This window comes from Bos mutus, chromosome 7 (assembly GCF_027580195.1).
Source record: "Bos mutus isolate GX-2022 chromosome 7, NWIPB_WYAK_1.1, whole genome shotgun sequence".
NCBI classification, from domain to species: Eukaryota; Metazoa; Chordata; class Mammalia; order Artiodactyla; family Bovidae; genus Bos; species Bos mutus.
In genome coordinates, this window is record NC_091623.1 from 102963235 (window position 1) to 102981717 (window position 18483).

The 18483-nt window shown below is 42.6% G+C and overlaps 1 long non-coding RNA gene across 1 annotated transcript in view; it reads left to right on the plus strand.

The window, feature by feature from the left end:
- Positions 1-3279: 3279 nt before the first annotated feature.
- Positions 3280-18483, plus strand: part of LOC138988654 (uncharacterized) — a 734014-nt gene continuing 718810 nt past the window's right edge. The window contains exon 1 of the long non-coding RNA XR_011464927.1: positions 3280-3332. This is a non-coding gene — a long non-coding RNA (uncharacterized lncRNA). The remainder of the gene's footprint in view (positions 3333-18483) is intronic.

Sequence of the window (18483 nt, forward strand, 5' to 3'; positions counted from 1 at the left end):
AAGTGATGTATTTTACAAAGACCATTTGGTTGTTGTATGACAAGTGTATGAGGGGAGGTTGGGAAGAAACTGGGACATCTCTTAGTGGCTGTTGTAGGAATGGAGGAATGAAACCACGATAGCTTATTCTAAGATGCTTCGGGGAAGCTGCTGAGAAATGGACAGTTTTGGGATATATTTTGGAAGAGCTGATAGTATTTGCTGATGAATTAAATGTAGACTGATGGTGCAAAAGCAAGGATGACTCAGGCTTTTTACCTGAGCAACTGGAGAGATGGTGGTACCCTTATCCATGATGAGGAAGATTGAAGGGAGGGCTGGATTTATTCATGATTTATTTAAAGATAGATTAAGAGTTCTTTTGGAGAAATATTCAAAGTCCCTTTATTTATTAAGTTATTTATTTGGATTCAATACCTATATGAATCTAGAGCTCATGAGTGAGATCCAGGCTGGAGTTATAAATCTAGGAACATGAGCATGTTTAAAATAAAGGAAATTGGAGGAATATGCCATCCTGTACTCTGGAAGAGTTCTTAGGAGAGAGGCTAGAGGGGTAGGGAGAAAGTAAAATGCATCCAAGTATTTAAGTAGTAAAGCAAGAAACAGAAATGGTCCTGTCAACCATGGTCAACCAGGAACTTATCTGTAGAGCACCAGTAATACGCCCTGGACTCTGCCCAGAGCTGGTATTCCTAGAGTAAGTTAGATGGACTTGATCCTTGCCTTCAGGGACTTATGGGCTATAGATTCACCTGCTTCCTCCTACTTCAAGAGCTATCAGGGCGTAAGGGACAAGAAGATTCTGTCATTTATTTTGATAGGATGAACGGACTTTTTCCCCCACCCTGCGTGGTTAGAGAATTCTGATAATTAAGTTTGGAATGTCCAAAATTTACCTCGGCATAGATGCATGTGGGTGTGCAATGATTCTAGCCAGGGTGAAGGGTGCACTCAAGTAATGGAATGATGAAGTCCCTGGGCTATCTGAGTCTCTCTTTGGTCAAGGCTGTGGTACAAAGTAGTTGTCCTTTATTTCTAATTCTCTGTGATAAAGAAGAACAAACATTTGTTGAACCCTGTGTATGTTATATACTTAACAACATTTACTTACATTATTTTTTTTTTCTTTTTAATTACCTACATTATTTAACCCTCCCTTTAGTGTATGAAGTAGGTGGCATTATCCCCATTTTGCAGCCCAGAAAACTGAGACTGAGAGGCTTAGTTAATCTTGCAACATCAAAAGAATGAGGCATTGGACGATTCAGAACCCTCCCTGAAGTCTGACAGGAAAGGCTGTGTTCTTTCAACTCTGAGGCCCACAGGAACACAAAATAAACTTTGTGTTCTTTTCAGGTTATAGCAAATATTTAAATTCAGTTGACTTTTCCTTCCCCAGCTGCCTTTCCTTGGGCTAAACATCTTCAGTTCTTTCACCTAATCTGTGTGACATGTTAACTGTTAAAGTACTTGGCACGGTGCCGGCACATAGTAAGTGCTTAACAACTACCAGTTAATGTGATTATGCCACTTGACAGCTAAGGAAATAAAGTCTCAGAGAGGGAAAGGGACTTTTCTAGTGGCCCACACCTATTCATCTGCTCCACTTCCAAGTGCTAGGCATATTCTACTCTTATAAGTGTTTCTTTCTTAAATGCCATAAAGTATAAAACCTTTCCTCCCTCCTCCCTTATTCAGACCTCTGCACCTCTTTTAATGTGGCCTTGTTTGTCTTAGAATTCAGAGAACTCTCCCTGTACCCCAGGCTTGTGTCTCCTCTTTGCTTTAGTGCAGCAGTTTATTTATTCATTCAGTTTCTGAAACTGGAGCTGGCTGCTTGGCAGAATTTAATCAGAAGATTGTGTAAGCATGGCAAGAGGCTGCCCAAATCCATAACTATAATGAAAGAATGGGTGACAGGAGAATTGAATTAAAAGGCGGCTCACTTTGCGAAGGGTGAAATTCCAACCCCCACCTCCTCTTCGCATCTCACTATTCACCTGCAAGAAGATGAACCAACACTGACGGTAAAAATATGGCGGGAGATTAGCACTGTGTGACCCCAGGGAATTTCATTTTTAAAAAAATAAGTTTATTTTAATTTATTTATTGGCTGCACCATGCAGCATGTGAGATCTTAGTTCCCCAACCAGGGATTGAACCCACACTTCCTGCAGTGGAAGTACAGAGTCTTAACTGCCAGACCACCAGGGAAGTCCCCTTTCCTCACCCAGGGAATTTCTAAAGCAAGGGAGTTAATTAGATATGTGGAGTATGTATTGAGTAGTGGAGTCTCTGGAAGAAAAGAGATGAGCATTAGAGTCAGCTTATGCTGCTGCTGCTGCTGCTAAGGCGCTTCAGTCGTGTCTAACTCTGTGCGACCCCAGAGATGGCAGCCCACCAGGCTCCCCCGTCCCTGGGATTCTCCAGGCAAGAACACTGGAATGGGTTGCCATTTCCTTCTCCAATGCATGAAAGTGAAAAGTGAAAGGGAAGTCGCTCAGTTGTGTCCGACTCTTCGCAACCCCGTGGACTGCAGCTCACCAGGCTCCTCCGTCCATGGGATTTTCCAGGCAAGAGTGCTGGAGTGGGGTGCCATTGCCTTCTCCGGGAGTCAGCTTATAGAGAAGTAGAATCAAGAATGGGTTATGTCCCACACTCCCTGAGAAGAACCCTAACTCCTCTTTGTTTCCCCCACCCCACCCCCACCACTACTCTGGTGCCAGAGATCTATCCAGTTGGCAGTCATTGCTTTAGCTTCACAACCACAGTAATACATTCATATATATATATATATATATATATATATATATAGGAGCATAAGTGTAAGCATACACTTAGGATCATGGAGTGATTTTTCATATCTGTCTTCTATGAACTGCATAGACATGTGAAGGGTTCACAGCAAGAAGAGTTGATCCAGTACAAGATATGGGAGCTAAAGTTTGGAGTCGAGAGGACCAACTTGCTATGGGGGCCTTGCCATGGTATTAAATCTCTCCAAGTGTTGGTTTTCTCACCATAAATTAGGTATAATAATACACATAGCCTGGAGATTTGGTGAGGATTAAATAACACGATACAAGTCACAGTGCCTGGCAGGCATTAAGTACTCAGTTCGTGTTTGCTATTGTTATTGCCACCCCCATTTGAGGGATGAGGAAACTGACAATCTGCTTCAGAAAGGGACTTGCCTGAGGCTGCCAGAGCTGGACGGGTGCCCAGGAATCTTGCCTTCCTGCCAGCTCTGCCTGCTCCAGCCCACTGAGCAGCCTCGATTCATCTCCCTTCACAGCAAGGACAGTGTCATCAGGGAGAGAAGCTGTCAGGTGAGAAGGGGAAAGCCTTTCTGTTTTTTTCCTAAACCAGGTTTTACTTCAGGGTCATTAAGATGCTGCCGTGGTTTGTAGGGTTTGTTGCAGTTTCCAAGTATCTTTTAATTGCTAAAGCATTGCTTGAGGCTCTGGGGCAAAGGTGTTCGGGTTTCTTTATTTGTTTTAAACAAGATGGAAAAAGAGGAACAAGATGTTCTGTGAAGATGTTGAACTGGCTGGGTGCTGAGGTCCTTTGAGCATCGACATCTTATGAGCCTTACTCCTCATCTGTCTGTGACTTCCCACGATAAACCTGGTGGGACCTCAGTAAGTGCCCATGGCCAACCTTCTAACATTGTGTCACCAAACTACCCAGGGAAGAAAGTGATCTTGGGGCCAGATAGCAAGTTGGCTTTTGGACTGGGCTCACTGCTCAGTGTGGTCCTTTAAGATGACAGAGACAGCCTGGAGTGGTTTGACAAGATCACAGAGTGAAAGTTAGAGAGGAAGCTAGAACTCAGGTCCCCGGATTCTCAGGGAACGTGCTGTATACTGCACCACACAAATGCCCAGGAACTCTCAGAATCCTTGTGCATGAATGTGTATGCGTATGTGTCAGGGGTACTGCTTTGGGACTGGGAGAACAATGTCACCCTGTATGTTATCTCTTGCTCCCCTCGCTAACACACCTGTGTTCCAGGGAATGCAGTGTTTGGTAGCATTGATGGAAGCCTTGGGATAGGATCGGTGTTCTTAAGAGATGGGCCACAGTCTGAGGCTTGCACACACACAGGTGGGGCATCTCTGTCACATCACCTGGGAACTTATCTTCCCAAATGTGGTCCCTGGACTGACAGCAGTGGCAACTCCGAGAGCTTGTCAGAAATGTAGCATCTTGGGCCCCATTCTGGACCTACTGACTGAGAATGTACATTTTAAAAGGGTGCCACAGTGATTCATAGGCATGCTAAAAGTCTGAGCAGCACAGACTGGGAGATGGTAGTAACTTACAAGCTGACTTGTAGTTTGCCAACCTCCGGTATAGATGGGTGAAAACAATGAGTTTGTTTCACATGTAGCTTTAATTAAGAGTTAAAAATTTCTCAGGGCACCATGTTGAGAAATATTACTGGACCTGTCCTGATCAATTAGTGGTTTCTGCTGCAGGTGTGGGAAGGGGAATTGGGTCCTGTGGTCTTGGTACTGGCCATCACTAAACTAGACTACACCAGAGTGGTCTTTTGTCTGTAGAATTCTCTTACTTTAATGCTGGCAAATCTCTCTTGAACCAGAGACTGGGTGATATCTTCTGAAAGTCACACTGGCTCTGCTAGCCAGCTCCCTGACCTTGGGGAAATCACACATACCCGGAGCCTCAAATTCCACACCACTAATAACTCTAGATTCTTTGGGAAACTTGAATGAGATTGAGAATACCAGTGAATACTTGTAAATCTGAATATACTATAAAAATAACAGACATTTTTATAATTATGACAATAATGAAGACAATTAAAAAGGCCCAGAGAATATCAATGATATTTCCAGAACACAAGGAGTTAACAGCCAACTCGGGACGTTGAATTCAAGTTTCTGAATTCAACTCAGAATTCAAGTTTCCTGATTTCCAGTTATGCTGACTGCCTCTTGGGATCAGTCCTAGGCTCCATGTCTAAACCTGTGAACAAAGAAATCATACAGATGAACACATCCAAATTTAGTGGTGGTGATAGTGATGTGGTAACTGCTATTAATAATATATATTGAGTGTATGTTTTATACCAGGCACTCCGACAAGTCTACTACATATATGTATTATCCCTTTGGTTCTTACATTATACTCTTTGAAGTGGGTATTGTGCATACTCCCCACTCTACATGAAGAAACTAAGGCTGAGTGTGTTCCTTTCCATGTATATTTTGCTTTTCAATGGGGAATGATGTTTTAAGTTAAAGGGATACATTTATAGAATGGTGCAAGTTCAGGCCTCATGATAGGCCACTTGGGGGGATGGGAGGAGAGCTCTGTTTGGGTATATACTGGGATATCCCAGCGCTCCTGAAATTGCACCACAGAAGTGGTAGCTGGCCCTGCCAAGAGGCTTGGCAAGAGCTGAGTTTGTCACCTTGTAGCAAAGCGTGCTTTCCTGCCCCTCTCAGCCTGAAGACATGGTCGCTGGCTGTCTGGGGGCAGGAAAGTGCCCAGCCAAGTTGGAAGGCAAGACTTCAAGATGAGATGACTGGCAAAATTGGGGCCACGGAGCTGGGCATGACCAGGCTGCTGTGTTGCATGTTCACAGTGTAAAGCCCATCTCCAAATTAAATCTCCTGGACTTCTCACTTGGAGAGAGGTGAGGAAGGACAAGTCGGCAGAACAGAAGTGAGAGAACAGGAGCCATTTTTCCATCCTCGAGAGCTGGAGGCCCAAGTAATCCTGGGATGAGTGCATTAGCTCTGAGTGTAAATCTAATAAGTGGGGCTCCTAAGTGGATTCTCTCCCACCATTTAGCAAAGGAGCATAGTGGTTAAGCGTTTGGGTCCTGCATCATCGACCCAGGCTCACGTCCTCTGCCATCATTTGCTGCTTATGTGATGACGGGCAGATTTAATACTCACTACATCTCCATTTTCACATCTGTGATGTAGAGATAACAATAGAACCTCTCTCACAGTTGCATCAGCAAGATTCAGTAAGACAATACATTTAAACTCATCACCGTACCTGTCACAACAAATATGCAAAACAAGATGTTGTTTTTGTTGTTTTTCATTCCCTAAGTCGTAGACTCTTTGCTACCCCTCGGACTGTAGTGCGCCAGGCTATTCTGTCCTCCACTGTCTCCCAGAGTTTGCTCAAATTCATGTCCACTGAGTCAGTGATGCTATCTAACCATCTCATCCTAGGGTCATCCCTTTCTCCTTCTGCCTTCAATCTTTCCCAGCATTAGGGTCTTTTCTAATGATTTGGCTCTTCATATCAGGTGGCCAAAGTACTGGAGCTTCACTTCAGCATCAGTCCTTCCAATGAATATTCAGGGTTGATTTCCTTTAGGATTGACTGGTTTCATCTCACTGCAAAACAGGATAGCTTAAGAATATTGCTATTGTTATATCTTTATCACCGTCATGACTGTTGAGGTGTCCCAGGGGGTCCAATAAGTAGCAATCCTTTTCCCTGCCTATTCTGCATCAGTAATGAGGTAAGACGAAGGAGTCAGTCAGGTGGGAGGTCAAAACATCACCTTTATAATTGGAAAGTTTGCACTGGAGGCTGTGGCTCATGGTCAGAATTACAGAGTGATTCTCCCTTCCTGGCCAGCACTCACCCACATCTTAGGGGAACCCACTCCTGTATGATTCACCATCTAGAGGATGGGATGAACTCCCTGCAAGTCACTTGGTTCTCAACATGGAAGAGAGAAAAGTCAGAGCTTCCTGTACCTTACCTGCCAATTGCATGTCACACAAACCACTCCTCCTGACGGAGGTGGGGATCAGGATGGGAAAAAGGAGCGAGGAAAGGGGTTTTACAATAATGAAGGTATACAGTAGTGAAGGCTGCTCCAAATGGAAGGAATATCAAGAGTGGATAAGAAGAGTATCCCCAACCTTTACCATATAAAAACCCCATCCTATCCTGAGCACATTTGATCTTTGGAGAAGATCACTTAATTCTGTTAGGCAACAGAATTGCTTTCAGTGTTAACAATGTAGTGAAAGTAAAAGTCACTCAGTCCTGTCCAACTCTTTGTGACCCTATGCACTATACAGTCCATGGAATTCTCCAGGCCAGAATACTGGAGTGGGTAGCCTTTCCCTTCCCCAGGGGATTGTCCCAACCCAGGGATTGAACCCAAGTCTCCCCCATTACAAGTGGATTCTTTACCAGCTGAGCCACAAGGGAAGCCCAAGAATACTAGAGTGGGTAGCCTATCCCTTCTCCAGCGGATCATCCTGACCCAGGAATTGAACCAGGGTCTCCTGCATTGCAGGTGGGTTCTTTATCAAGTGAGCTAGCAGGGAAGCCCTAACAATGTAATGATCAGGAGTAATCCCTGTTTTCTTGATTCAATTTTTGGTTTTAAAACAATCGACACACAAGACAGAAGAGTTTGATTTTTAATAGTATTACTCAAAGTCGGTAAAATATTTCATATCTCAACTTTACTTTTCACTTGCCAAACAAAAATGTTACAGTTTTAATTTTCACTGTTTTAAACTCCAGAAAAAATTCAAGTTATATAGGATGACAAAATTGAATGATCTGAAATTTTGTTTTTCCTTCTTTTCATTGACTGTTTTTTTTTTTTTTAATTTTTTCAAATCTACTGCTTAAACACTGAAATATATAGTATTAGGTTGGCCAAAAAGTTTGTTCGGGTTTTTCTTTAATATCTTCTGGAAAAACCCAATGAACTTTTGGCCGACCCAGAACAATAAGGGTTGGAGACAGTGACTGTGGCTGAAGCGAGCTCAAATAATTTCGAATTGTCACAGATTTACTCTTAAAATTAGTGTGTGAGGCTGAGCCCACCTGTTTCAAATTACTTACGTATTTTCAAAAGTTGGCAGTGACCTCAGCAATTGTTTATAACTTAGACAAACTAATTTTTTTTTTTTTTTTTTTTTGAGGGTTGTGTATTTTGAACCTGGCATTGTTCAGAATTTGAAGCAAGTGGCAATGATAAAATGTGAACTGATTTCTGGTCACTTTAAAAATTATTGTTTTGAATTCTGTATGGGCAGTGCACGTCCTTACTGCCCACATCTGGGCCCAATTGCTCCCACTGGCCCTTGTTACACCACTAAGTAAAAACTGCACTGGGTTGGGATTGGGAGTTAGAATTTCTGGGTGTTGGTCTTGTCTCAGCCTGCAAGTGGCAATTCTCAGTTCCTAACTGGGAATTTCTCATTTTCCTCTTTGGGCCTTAGTTTTCCTAACTGTAAATTTAGGGGGCTGCACTGGGTCATCTCTCAAAGTTCTAATTCTGGTTTGAGAAGTCATCTTTCACCAAGTAGAGGGAGACTAGAGAACACATTTGGAATCCAAATTTGTCTCTGTTCAGGGAGCTGCACTGATTTATGGGGAGGAGTCAGTGAAAGGAGATCGTCTGCCTTTGATTTATGTCAGAGGCATGAATGCTCTGGTTTCTGCAGCTCTTGTGCAGCCAAGAATGAATTAGAGGAAGTTTCAGACTTGGCTCTGAGAGGGAAGAAGAAGAGGCAGCTATGACCTGGTGAGGGTGGCAAGGATGGTGCCTGCAAACGTTTATTGAGTGCTTATTATATGCTAGGCATGGGATCATCACAGCATAATTATGATGAAGCTACTACTATTTAAACCCGCTTTACTGATGAAGAAATTAAAGTTGTGCTGAAGGTCATAGTGTTAGTAAATAGCGATTATGGGATATGAGCCCAGATTGTCTGACTCCAGACATCTGTCTTTTATTTGGTATGGTGGAAGTTAGGGGTGTGAGTTGCTGTTCTCTCCTAGGCTTTGTGTCTCTGCTCGAGGCTGGCTATATAGACACCTGGCTATATCTTTTCCAGGTACTGGAGTCATAGACAGACATGGTCCCTGCCTTCATGGAGCTTATAGTCCAGTGAGGGAAAGATGTTAAATAAGCCACAAAATAGTTATTTAATTACACTTGTCATTATTTAACTTATACATGCATGCAAGGGTACAGAGATTGTTTTTTCCTAAATATTATAGGTAGTCCAGAAAGAACTATGAGCTCTTTTCTAATCATTGCTTTCCCCTGAAATCTTATATGTCATTTTTATAATATCTCACTTTGTTTAAAAAATGTGGCATATTTTACAGTACATTGTCAAAAATGTCACATTGTTCTTTATCCAAAACAAATGAAATTTACCTTGTAACCAAGTCTCTGTCTCCGAAATAGCTATAGATCTGAGCAGAAAACAATGGAAGGCAATATATCTTCTTCTGTGATTGCCTTAACATTCATCATCCTTCCTCAATATTTTTTTTATTAAAAACTAAAGGTTAGAAAGTCCATTCTGTTTGAATTTCAGTCAAAGTTTGTTGAGGATTGCAACTGGCCGGGTGTTCCCTGTGTCTACATGTAATCAGTTATAATGCCTGGTATACGTCATGGAGCTTTTTATTTTCTCTCTGGATGTTTCAGCTGTAGGACACCAAGTTCCTAACTCAGCTTCATAGTACACCACGTTCATCCCATTATACAGAGAGAAGTAGGTGAGGTGATGTATCTCATGCAACACAGCTAAGAAAATAAATAACTACTGACTATAAGTTGGGGAATCTTCTCACAGGTGATATTTATTCTTCTGAAACCTAGGTTAAATAGACCCAAGTTAGAACCCCAACATTTCCACTTCTATCCATCCATTCATCCAACACATATTTACTGTACATCTTCCAAAAGTCTGACATCCCGCCTGAAGCTGAGAATGCATGAAACTAATCAAGACTTCACTTTCATGGAGATTATATTTTAGTTGGGTTGCCTAACTATAAACAAATAAGTACACATGATATAAATCTAAAAAAACCATGATAACTTGAAACTGTGATAAGGATGGTGAAATAAAAGGCCAAGGTTGTGAGAATAAGACTGACTTGGTGGTGGTGGTGGTGAGGGGCAAAGCTATTTTTGAGGAAATGACATGTGAGTCTCAAAGAAAAAGAAGGAACTAGCCAGGTGAGGACTGGAGTGAGAACATTAGAGAATATGCAAAGGCTAAGAGGTTGGAAGTAGCTTGGTATGTTTGAAAAATTGGAGGAAAATCAAGGGATACGGAGGGCGAATAGCAGAGGAGCTGGTGGGGAGACTGAAGGGATATGAGTGTGGAGAGGAAGCAGATCACAGCATCTGTAGTCTTTAGGGAGAGCAAGGGAATTTGGACTTTATTTCAAGTATAGTTGGGAAACCACAGAAGGTTTAAGGGAGTGATAGTCACATTTTAGGAAGTTCCTTCTATAAGACAATTTAAGGGGAGCAGAATTGAAAGAAGGGAGTCTGTCACAGTGGTCCAGGCAAGAAATGATGGTGGCCTGGCCTAAGACAGTCCAATTGAAATGGAGAGATGGGAAAGTTTCAAGATAAATTAAGCTTTAGGGGCAAGGGAAAGAAAATTAAGGCAATCCCTGAGGTCTGGCATGGGCAGTTTATTAGTTGAATGGTTTGGGTAAAGAGTCTGATCTTCTCTGAGTCTGAGAGTTGACTACGGCATGGGACCTTGGGCAGAGACGGAAGGCTTAGGTGAGATAAGCCCAGAGGTCAGTGAAGAAAAGACCAGGAATGGTGTGATTATCTCTGGAGTGGATGAGTCACTCCCTTCACCAATAATCATAAAATATCACTACCTAAAGGATGCAGAGTACATCATGAGAAACACTGGGCTGGAAGAAGCACAAGCTGGAATCAAGATTGCTGGGAGAAATATCAATAACCTCAGATATGCAGATGACACCACCCTTCTGGCAGAAAGTGAAGAGGAACTAAAAAGCCTCTTGATGAAGGTGAGAGAGGAGAGTGAAAAAGTTGGCTTAAAACTCAACATTCAGAAAACAAAGATCATGGCATCTGGTCCCATCACTTCATGCGAAATAGATGGGGAAACAGTGGAAACAGTGTCAGACTGTATTTTTCTAGGCTCCAAAATCACTGCAGATGGTGACTGCAGCCATGAAATTAAAAGACGCTTACTCCTTGGAAGAAAAGTTATAACCAACCTCGATAGCATATTGAAAAGCAGAGACATTACTTTGCCAACAAAGGTCTGTCTAGTCAAGGCTATGGTTTTTCCAGTGGTCGTGTACGGATGTGAGAGTTGGACTGTGAAGAAAGCTGAGCGCTGAAGAATTGGTGCTTTTGAACTGTGGTGTTGGAGAAGACTCTTCAGAGTCCCTTGGACTGCAAGGAGATCCAACCAGTCCATTCTGAAGGAGATCAGCCCTGGGATTTCTTTGGAAGGAATGATGCTAAAGCTGAAACTCCAGTACTTTGGCCACCTCATGCGAAGAGTTGACTCATTGGAAAAGACTCTGATGCTGGGAGAGCTTGGGGGCAGGAGGAGAAGGGGACGACAGAGGATGAGATGGCTGGATGGCATCCCTGACTCAATGGATGTGAGTCTCAGTGAACTCTGGGAGTTGGTGATGGACAGGGAGGCCTGGCGTGCTGCAATTCATAGGGTCGCAAAGAGTCAGACATGACTGAGTGACTGAACTGAACTGAACTGAAAGGAATCTCAAAATGCCACTAGCATCAATTACTCAAGGAAAGTGACTATGACATATACTGCTTCCTCTTATACCTACAACACCTAGTTAACAGAAATTAATAAAGACTTGTTTTCTGGCTAAAATATGTATTTTCAACTTTTTGGTTTACACGTGAAAGGAATGTACTTGAGCTTGTCAAAGCAAAAAGGAAAATTGTTGGCCTACATAATGAGAAGACAAGGGGATGGAGTGGGACTTCAGGCATAGTTCGATCTAGGTGTTATGTACTGTTATCTGTCATCTGAGTTTCTCTGAGTTCAGCATCTGCTTTCTTTTGTGTTGGTATCTTTCTCAGGCACGTTTCCTGAAGGAGTAGAAAAACTGCCACCCCCTACTTCTAGGCTTGTATCTTAGCAGCTCCAATAGGCAGGAAGCCCCTGTTTTCTAATAGACACAGTCTGGGTGCACTGTCCTCTTTGACCTGGCCTGGATTACATGCTTATCCCTGAAACAACCTTAGTGGCCAGAAGGGAGAGTATGTAGATGGGCCAAGGTCTGGCTTGTAAATGGGGTCACCCTCATCTGAACTATATGGACAGAAAGTGAGTGATTCCCAAAGGAAAAGTGGGCTGCTGCTGTTGGGAGATGTCATCCATGCTGGGAAGGCAAAAATGACCGACCTGTGAGACTCCTTGTGAAATCTGTGTAAGAATCTCACCTGTCCAACCCTCACATCTCCATCCACCTACCAGTATCCTTAGAGGTTGTCAGAATGGGGAAGCACACAGTCTACACTCCAGAAGACAGAAGCAGTGTTTCTCATGTTACACACGGCTTTAAACCTGCAGGAGAGGTAGGGGGATCCTGTGGACATCAAGCCAGTTGCAGGAACCTTTGGAATTGAGAGCTGGGTAACTCAGCTTTTCTTGATGTGTGGCAGAAGGCCATGGTGAATGGTACTGAGGCAATTTTACTCAGCTCTCCTCCAAAGGCAGCATTTCTTAAATCCTCCAAATGCTTGTCAGCTTCTTTTTTTTTTTTCAATAGGTTCCTTTTTTTTTTTTTTTTGTCAGCTTCTTTAGAAAGCGTTTTATCACAGTATCATAGACTGTAAGAGCTGGAAGGCAGCTTGGAAATCTTTCAGTCCAGACTGGTCTCTATTTAGATAAGAAAACTGAGGCTGAAAGCACTGAATCTAGAGAAAGATTGTGAATCCAGGCTTTGTGGTTTTATTCCTGTGAATAGCATGTGGAGTTTCTTATTGCTTCCCTTGGTGAATTTGCACATATCAACTCTCCTTTATCTTTTTCCCTATAAAGAAGTTTGTTTAGTTTCCCATGGGGAATAATCTTGGCCTAGATTTCACTAGGTTTTCTAATTCTTGAATTTAAAAATCCTTCTGAGAACTGAGGGTTCTTTGGGAGATAACGGCTCGGTGACATAAGTCACCTGTGAGACACTTTGAGCCCAAAAACTAAGACTGGGGACAGCATTCCTCGTTCTGTGACAAACTGTCCCTACTTGACGCATTTGCATCTGAACCTCTCAGAATGTCATCTTCTAAAGCATCCAACACGTAGGGCTCACGATGGAGCATCTGCTCCTGAATGAGGACTTCTGGGCTGGATGAGGAATGTGAATCGGTGTCCTGATTAAAATCTTTTATTTTTGGCTGCTCTGGGCCTTCATTGCAGCATGCAATCTTTCTCTAGTTGCAGCAAGCAGGGGCTGCTTTTCACTGAGGTACATGGGCTTCTCACTGTGGTGGCGTTTCTTGTTGGGGAGCACAGGTTCCAGGTATGTGGACTCAGTAGTTGTGACTCATGAACTTAGTTGCTCTGTGGCATGTGGGATTTTCCTGAATCAAGTATCGAACCTGTGTCCCCTGCATTGGCAGGTGGATTCTTAACCACTGGACCAACAGGAATGTCCTTGATTAAAATCTTAAATGTTAGATCCAAGTAGCCTTGCATGCTAAGCTCTGTCAATTACACAGTGTATGAGCTTGACCAAAATTACTAAATTTTGCTGAACCTAGGTTTCTTTACATGGAAAATGAACAGATTCATACAAGCCTATGTCATTAGATTGTTGAGAGGATGAAATGAAACAAATGCATAAAAGCACTTCACACACTGCCTGGAAGATTCTAAGCACTCAATGTAAATGTGAGCTGGGATTGTTGTTGGTGTTAATAATATTTGTATCATTATTCTGGTAACATTGAATGAGAGCTTGGAAACGATATTGTGTAACTCATTCAAGATCAGCAGCCATTCAGAGTAAAGTATGTGTGGTGTGGATTTAGTGAAAAATTAACTCTAGTTGATCCAACTCCCACTCTGTCCATCTCTCTTTGGAGTCCCTGAAATGTAGACATTCTGCAGTTTCTGTCAGAACACCCCTTTATTTTATCACATAGTTTTGATAACTTGTGATCTGAGGATCCTTTGATCCTCTGACTTCATTGACTAATTCTGATACTTTCCTGTCCTTCAATTCAATAGATTCTTTGTTTGATCAATACCTCTCATTCCACAAGGACTTAGTGAAATAATACAGGTAAAGCCTTTAGCCACATGGTTGGTACATGATCACTAATCATTAAATGTTAGCTACCAGTGTTACTTTTCTGACCACTCCTGGAATAATTATCAGTAACAGGCACAGGGGTAGCAACAAGAGTAAGCGTGATGACGAGGGGTTATCTGGGGTCACCAAGACACACTTCTTATCTTTTTGAAAAGACTAAGCCTGATTCACATTCATCATCCTAATTTTTTTTTTCTGACAGGAGAAATAATTTATTAGATCACCTTCTCATTCCCCTTTTAAGATCAATTAATGTCAGTTAAAGAAAAAAAAGCTTTTATCCGAGATCCAATTCTTTACCAACTGTTGCCAATCATTTCATTTTCACTAATCTGGATTGGTGCTTCAAACAGATCTTAGGGGCCAAAAGTCATCCATTTGAGAGGCAAGATTTCCCACATGTAAGTTTGATTTCATCATCATTGTCAGTTTCCAGAGCACTTTGTCAAATATCATTTAATCCTCAAAATAACCCAGGGTGTAAGCATATTGCTTTCCCTGTTTTCAAAAAATAGTGTCAGGGAGGAATTAAGTAACTTGTTCAGTGCCAAAGAGAAGTAAACGTTTAATCTTTTCAGATCAAAGTTTGTTCTGCCATATCACAGGAATCCTCATGAGGTTTAATGTAAGTTGTCCACATGGAGGTGAAGTCATTACATCCATTCTTCATATTGGCCTGGGGACTACTGTGGGGAGAAAGCAGGACATTGCAGAGACACGGACATTCACCAGAGGTGGAGCATGTGGGGCTGGGCCATTAGCTGTAGGAGTTTAGTTGGCATCTTTCACTGTTACCCTCAAAGATCTTTCCATTGGCTAAACTCATTGCCTTCAGGTTTGGTCCCAACTGTACCTCTGCATCATAGCTGTGGAGGGTAAAGCAAGGACAAATCATAAAGAATATTTTTTATATCAGATATATCTAGGCTTCAAACCAATCACGTACCAGCTATGTAATTTTGGGCAAAGAAAATATTTCTAAGCTTCAATTCCCACATCTGCAAAATGAAAACAGAAAAACTTGGGCATACATTCTATGTTATAAGAAAGATTAAGTTAAATTATCTGATTTATGTAAAGTGCCTGGGAAAGAGTAAGTCTGAATAAGTTCAGCTGACCATCATCACTGCCTTTAATATTTCAAAAAGCAGAGCCCTTGAAGCATGAGAACTAAGCAGGGAAATGTTAAGTTCTTCAAACCTAATCACAGGCCCTTACTTCTCACTGCTTGTATGATCTTGTCATTGCCCTCAGATTCAATTACTCACTTTATACTAATAATGTCTAAATGTATATTTTGAGCCCCAGATATGCATATACAACTACCTGATTAAAATTTCTTCCTTGATGCTTCAAATTTACTGCCAGTTCAATATGTCTAACCCAGAGCTTGTAATCTGCTCCCAAACCTGATCTTTGTTGGGTTTGCCTTTCCCAGTGAACGGACTCTGTCTGGTTTTGAAGCCCAGGAGCCCAGGGTCTGTGATGTGCCCTCCCCAGTCCACTGTATCAGAAAGCCCTTACTATGCTGCTTCCTCCATAAACATTGAATCTGTTTCTTGCCATGCCCAGGCACCATCCTGATGAAATATCCCATCATCTCTGGTCTGGACCCCTAAAAAACCTTCCAGTTGACTGCTCTGCATCTTCTCTAGCCTCTTCCAGGCCAGCCAGAGTAGTTTTTTGAGCATCGGTTATCCCATGTCCTCCCCATGCCATCCCACCCACAAATACCTCTTCTGTGGTTTCCCATTGACTTTTCCCAAGGTAAAACATGCTCAGAGACCCAGCTATAAGGTCTGTCATGATCTGCACCCTGGCTGTCTTTTGGGAACATTTTCCATCATGTTGTCCCTTGTGTTTTCTCTGCTCAGACTGACTGATCACCTGGTCTTGTTTCCAATTGACTGTGTTTCTTTCACGGGTGCTTCGTCCAACACTGTCCTTCCTGGAGTACTTTTATACCCTATTTTCACCTAAACTGTATCCCTTCCTAATTTAGTCCTCGGTTTGAAAACTTCTTTGACCTCTGTCGCAAGTTCAAATATCCCTTTTACAGGCTTCCCTGTTATCCCAAATCTGTCTTTCATAGCACTTGGCAGAGTTGCAATTTTACATTTGATTGTATGATTTTTGTTTCATATCTGTCTGCCCAGACTAGAGTCTTCACCAATTTCACTTATCACCAGTTCCTAGTAACCAGCATGGTGTCTGGCACTGGTAGTCAGTGACTACCTATGGATTCCTATGAGTGAGAATCCTCAAGGAGGATTTATGTTTCTGAACCATGAATCCAGATCCATTGTTCTGGTTCATGGACCTCTAAGCAGCAGTTTATATATCTCTAGTTCATATAACCAGTGCTTCCCTGCTAGTAAGTGTCACAGCTGGTGTGTGAAACCAGGTCTTCTGTATGAAAAGCAGGACTCTTAAGAGTCTAACATGAGGTCTTACTGCTCCCTCTTGCAGTCAGTCCAAGAGAAGAAGGGGGAGGGTGGGCAGGGGCCTTGCCCTGGGAGCAGTTCTGCTCCAAAGTCGATGATCTAGAGCTGGAGGTTTAGAGATGTGGATGAGTAAATGATTCATTGGGAAATGACTCAGAGCCTTGTGAAGACCTTAGAAGACATTCTTTTTACTCCTGGCTGGTCATGTATAGGACTGAGAAACAAATGAAATATATTTTCTACCCTTGTTTGGCATCAACTGAGTTTCAATGAAATCTTCTCTTCTATAAAGGGAGAAAGTAGAATTTCTAGAGCCAGGGCAAAATCATATCTCCTCTTGTCCTTTCTACTGACCCAGATTTATGTCCCTAACTGCTTACTCACTTTTGATGAACAATGTTCTGGGTAGAACTGGCATCCATATGTTTCTCTGATTTATCTCTTCTACGGTTTTCCTGCCACCACCCTCACAAGATCCTTGTCACTTCAAGCACTGGGCCTGGTTTGAATGTTGATAATATTGGGGCTCAAGCATCAGATTGTCCCTTAGCTGATTTATTTCTTATCTGAAGCAGAATTATCTTCCTTATGCAGATGAGAAGCTACAGTGGCTCCCTGTGACCAGCAGCTGCAACATGAAGCTCTTTCCTTTGGTCTTCAAGGGACTTTGGGACATTGTTCCATTGTCTTTGCTCCTATTTCTCCTTATTGTGTGCTCTGAGAATTTTCCCCATTGCCTACCATTACTGAACTCATATTACAAATGCTTCTTGAGCTCTTACTATGGGATAGGCACCATGTCACACGCGCCCTCATATTACAAATGCTTCTTGAGCTCTTACTATGGGATAGGCACCATGTCACACACTGGGGTGAAGCACTGGTGAGTTACCAGTCATAGCACCTTCCCTCATAGACCTATGTTCCACGAAGAGACAGACATTTAAATAGCTCCATTCACCATCGCTTGTCTAGTCAAAATGGTAACAAGTGCTGCAAAGAGGGAAGGAGTGCTAAAATGTGTTAGAAGAGACCCCTCACTTAGGAAGGAGAATCGGGGAAGGCTTCTTTGGGGGAAATGGTGCTGTTTATTTATTTTCTGTGTGTTTCTGTTTATTTATTTTTGGTGCTGTTTAATCTGAGATCATTCCCTATATTCATTCCTAGTTTATATCTAGCTCTGTGTTTTTCTTCCTCCTAGGAAAAATATCCTTTCTTCCCTCTCTCTCCCTAAAAGTTCTCTATTCCTTTAGAGCAACTTCTTAGGTGACTTGACTAAAAATCACTGTAGTTAAAAACTCAGATGCTCCAATCAGGTAGAGCTGAAGTCACATTCCAGCTCCACTATTTTTATGCAGATTATTCACTTTGCTCTGTGTCATATTTGCTCAGCTGTCAGATGAAGATTGCAGTGTATTCCTTTCAGGACTATGCTGGATGTGAAGTGCTTAGCCCTGTGCCGGCACTTAGTAAATGCTCACTTAATAATGGCCAACGGCATTATAATGATTGCCTCCTGGGTTGGTGGCCCGTGCCTGCTTCCTCCTCTTTACCTTTCAGTCATTCCACAAACATTAGCCAAGTATAGTGCCGGATATTAGGGATACATCAATAATTAAAATAGCCCTGCCCTCAATCCTGAAAGTTCCCCTTTGGTCTCTGCTCCACCCCGTCTTCAGGACTAAGCCCTGTGGGCTTGAGAGCAGCCCAGCCCCCAGAGTGGTGTGACTCAGCAACCAGTCCCCCAACCACCCCAGAGACTTGCTTCTGAAAACTCTCACTCTGCCTGGTGCCCTGTGCCTGGATCCCTTCCAGGGTTACCTGCCTCTGCCTGGGTTGCTCCCAGGCCTGGCAGCAGCCTTTTGCTTTCTAGATGTTCCTTATCCCACCCCCCAAGCCCCACCCCCCA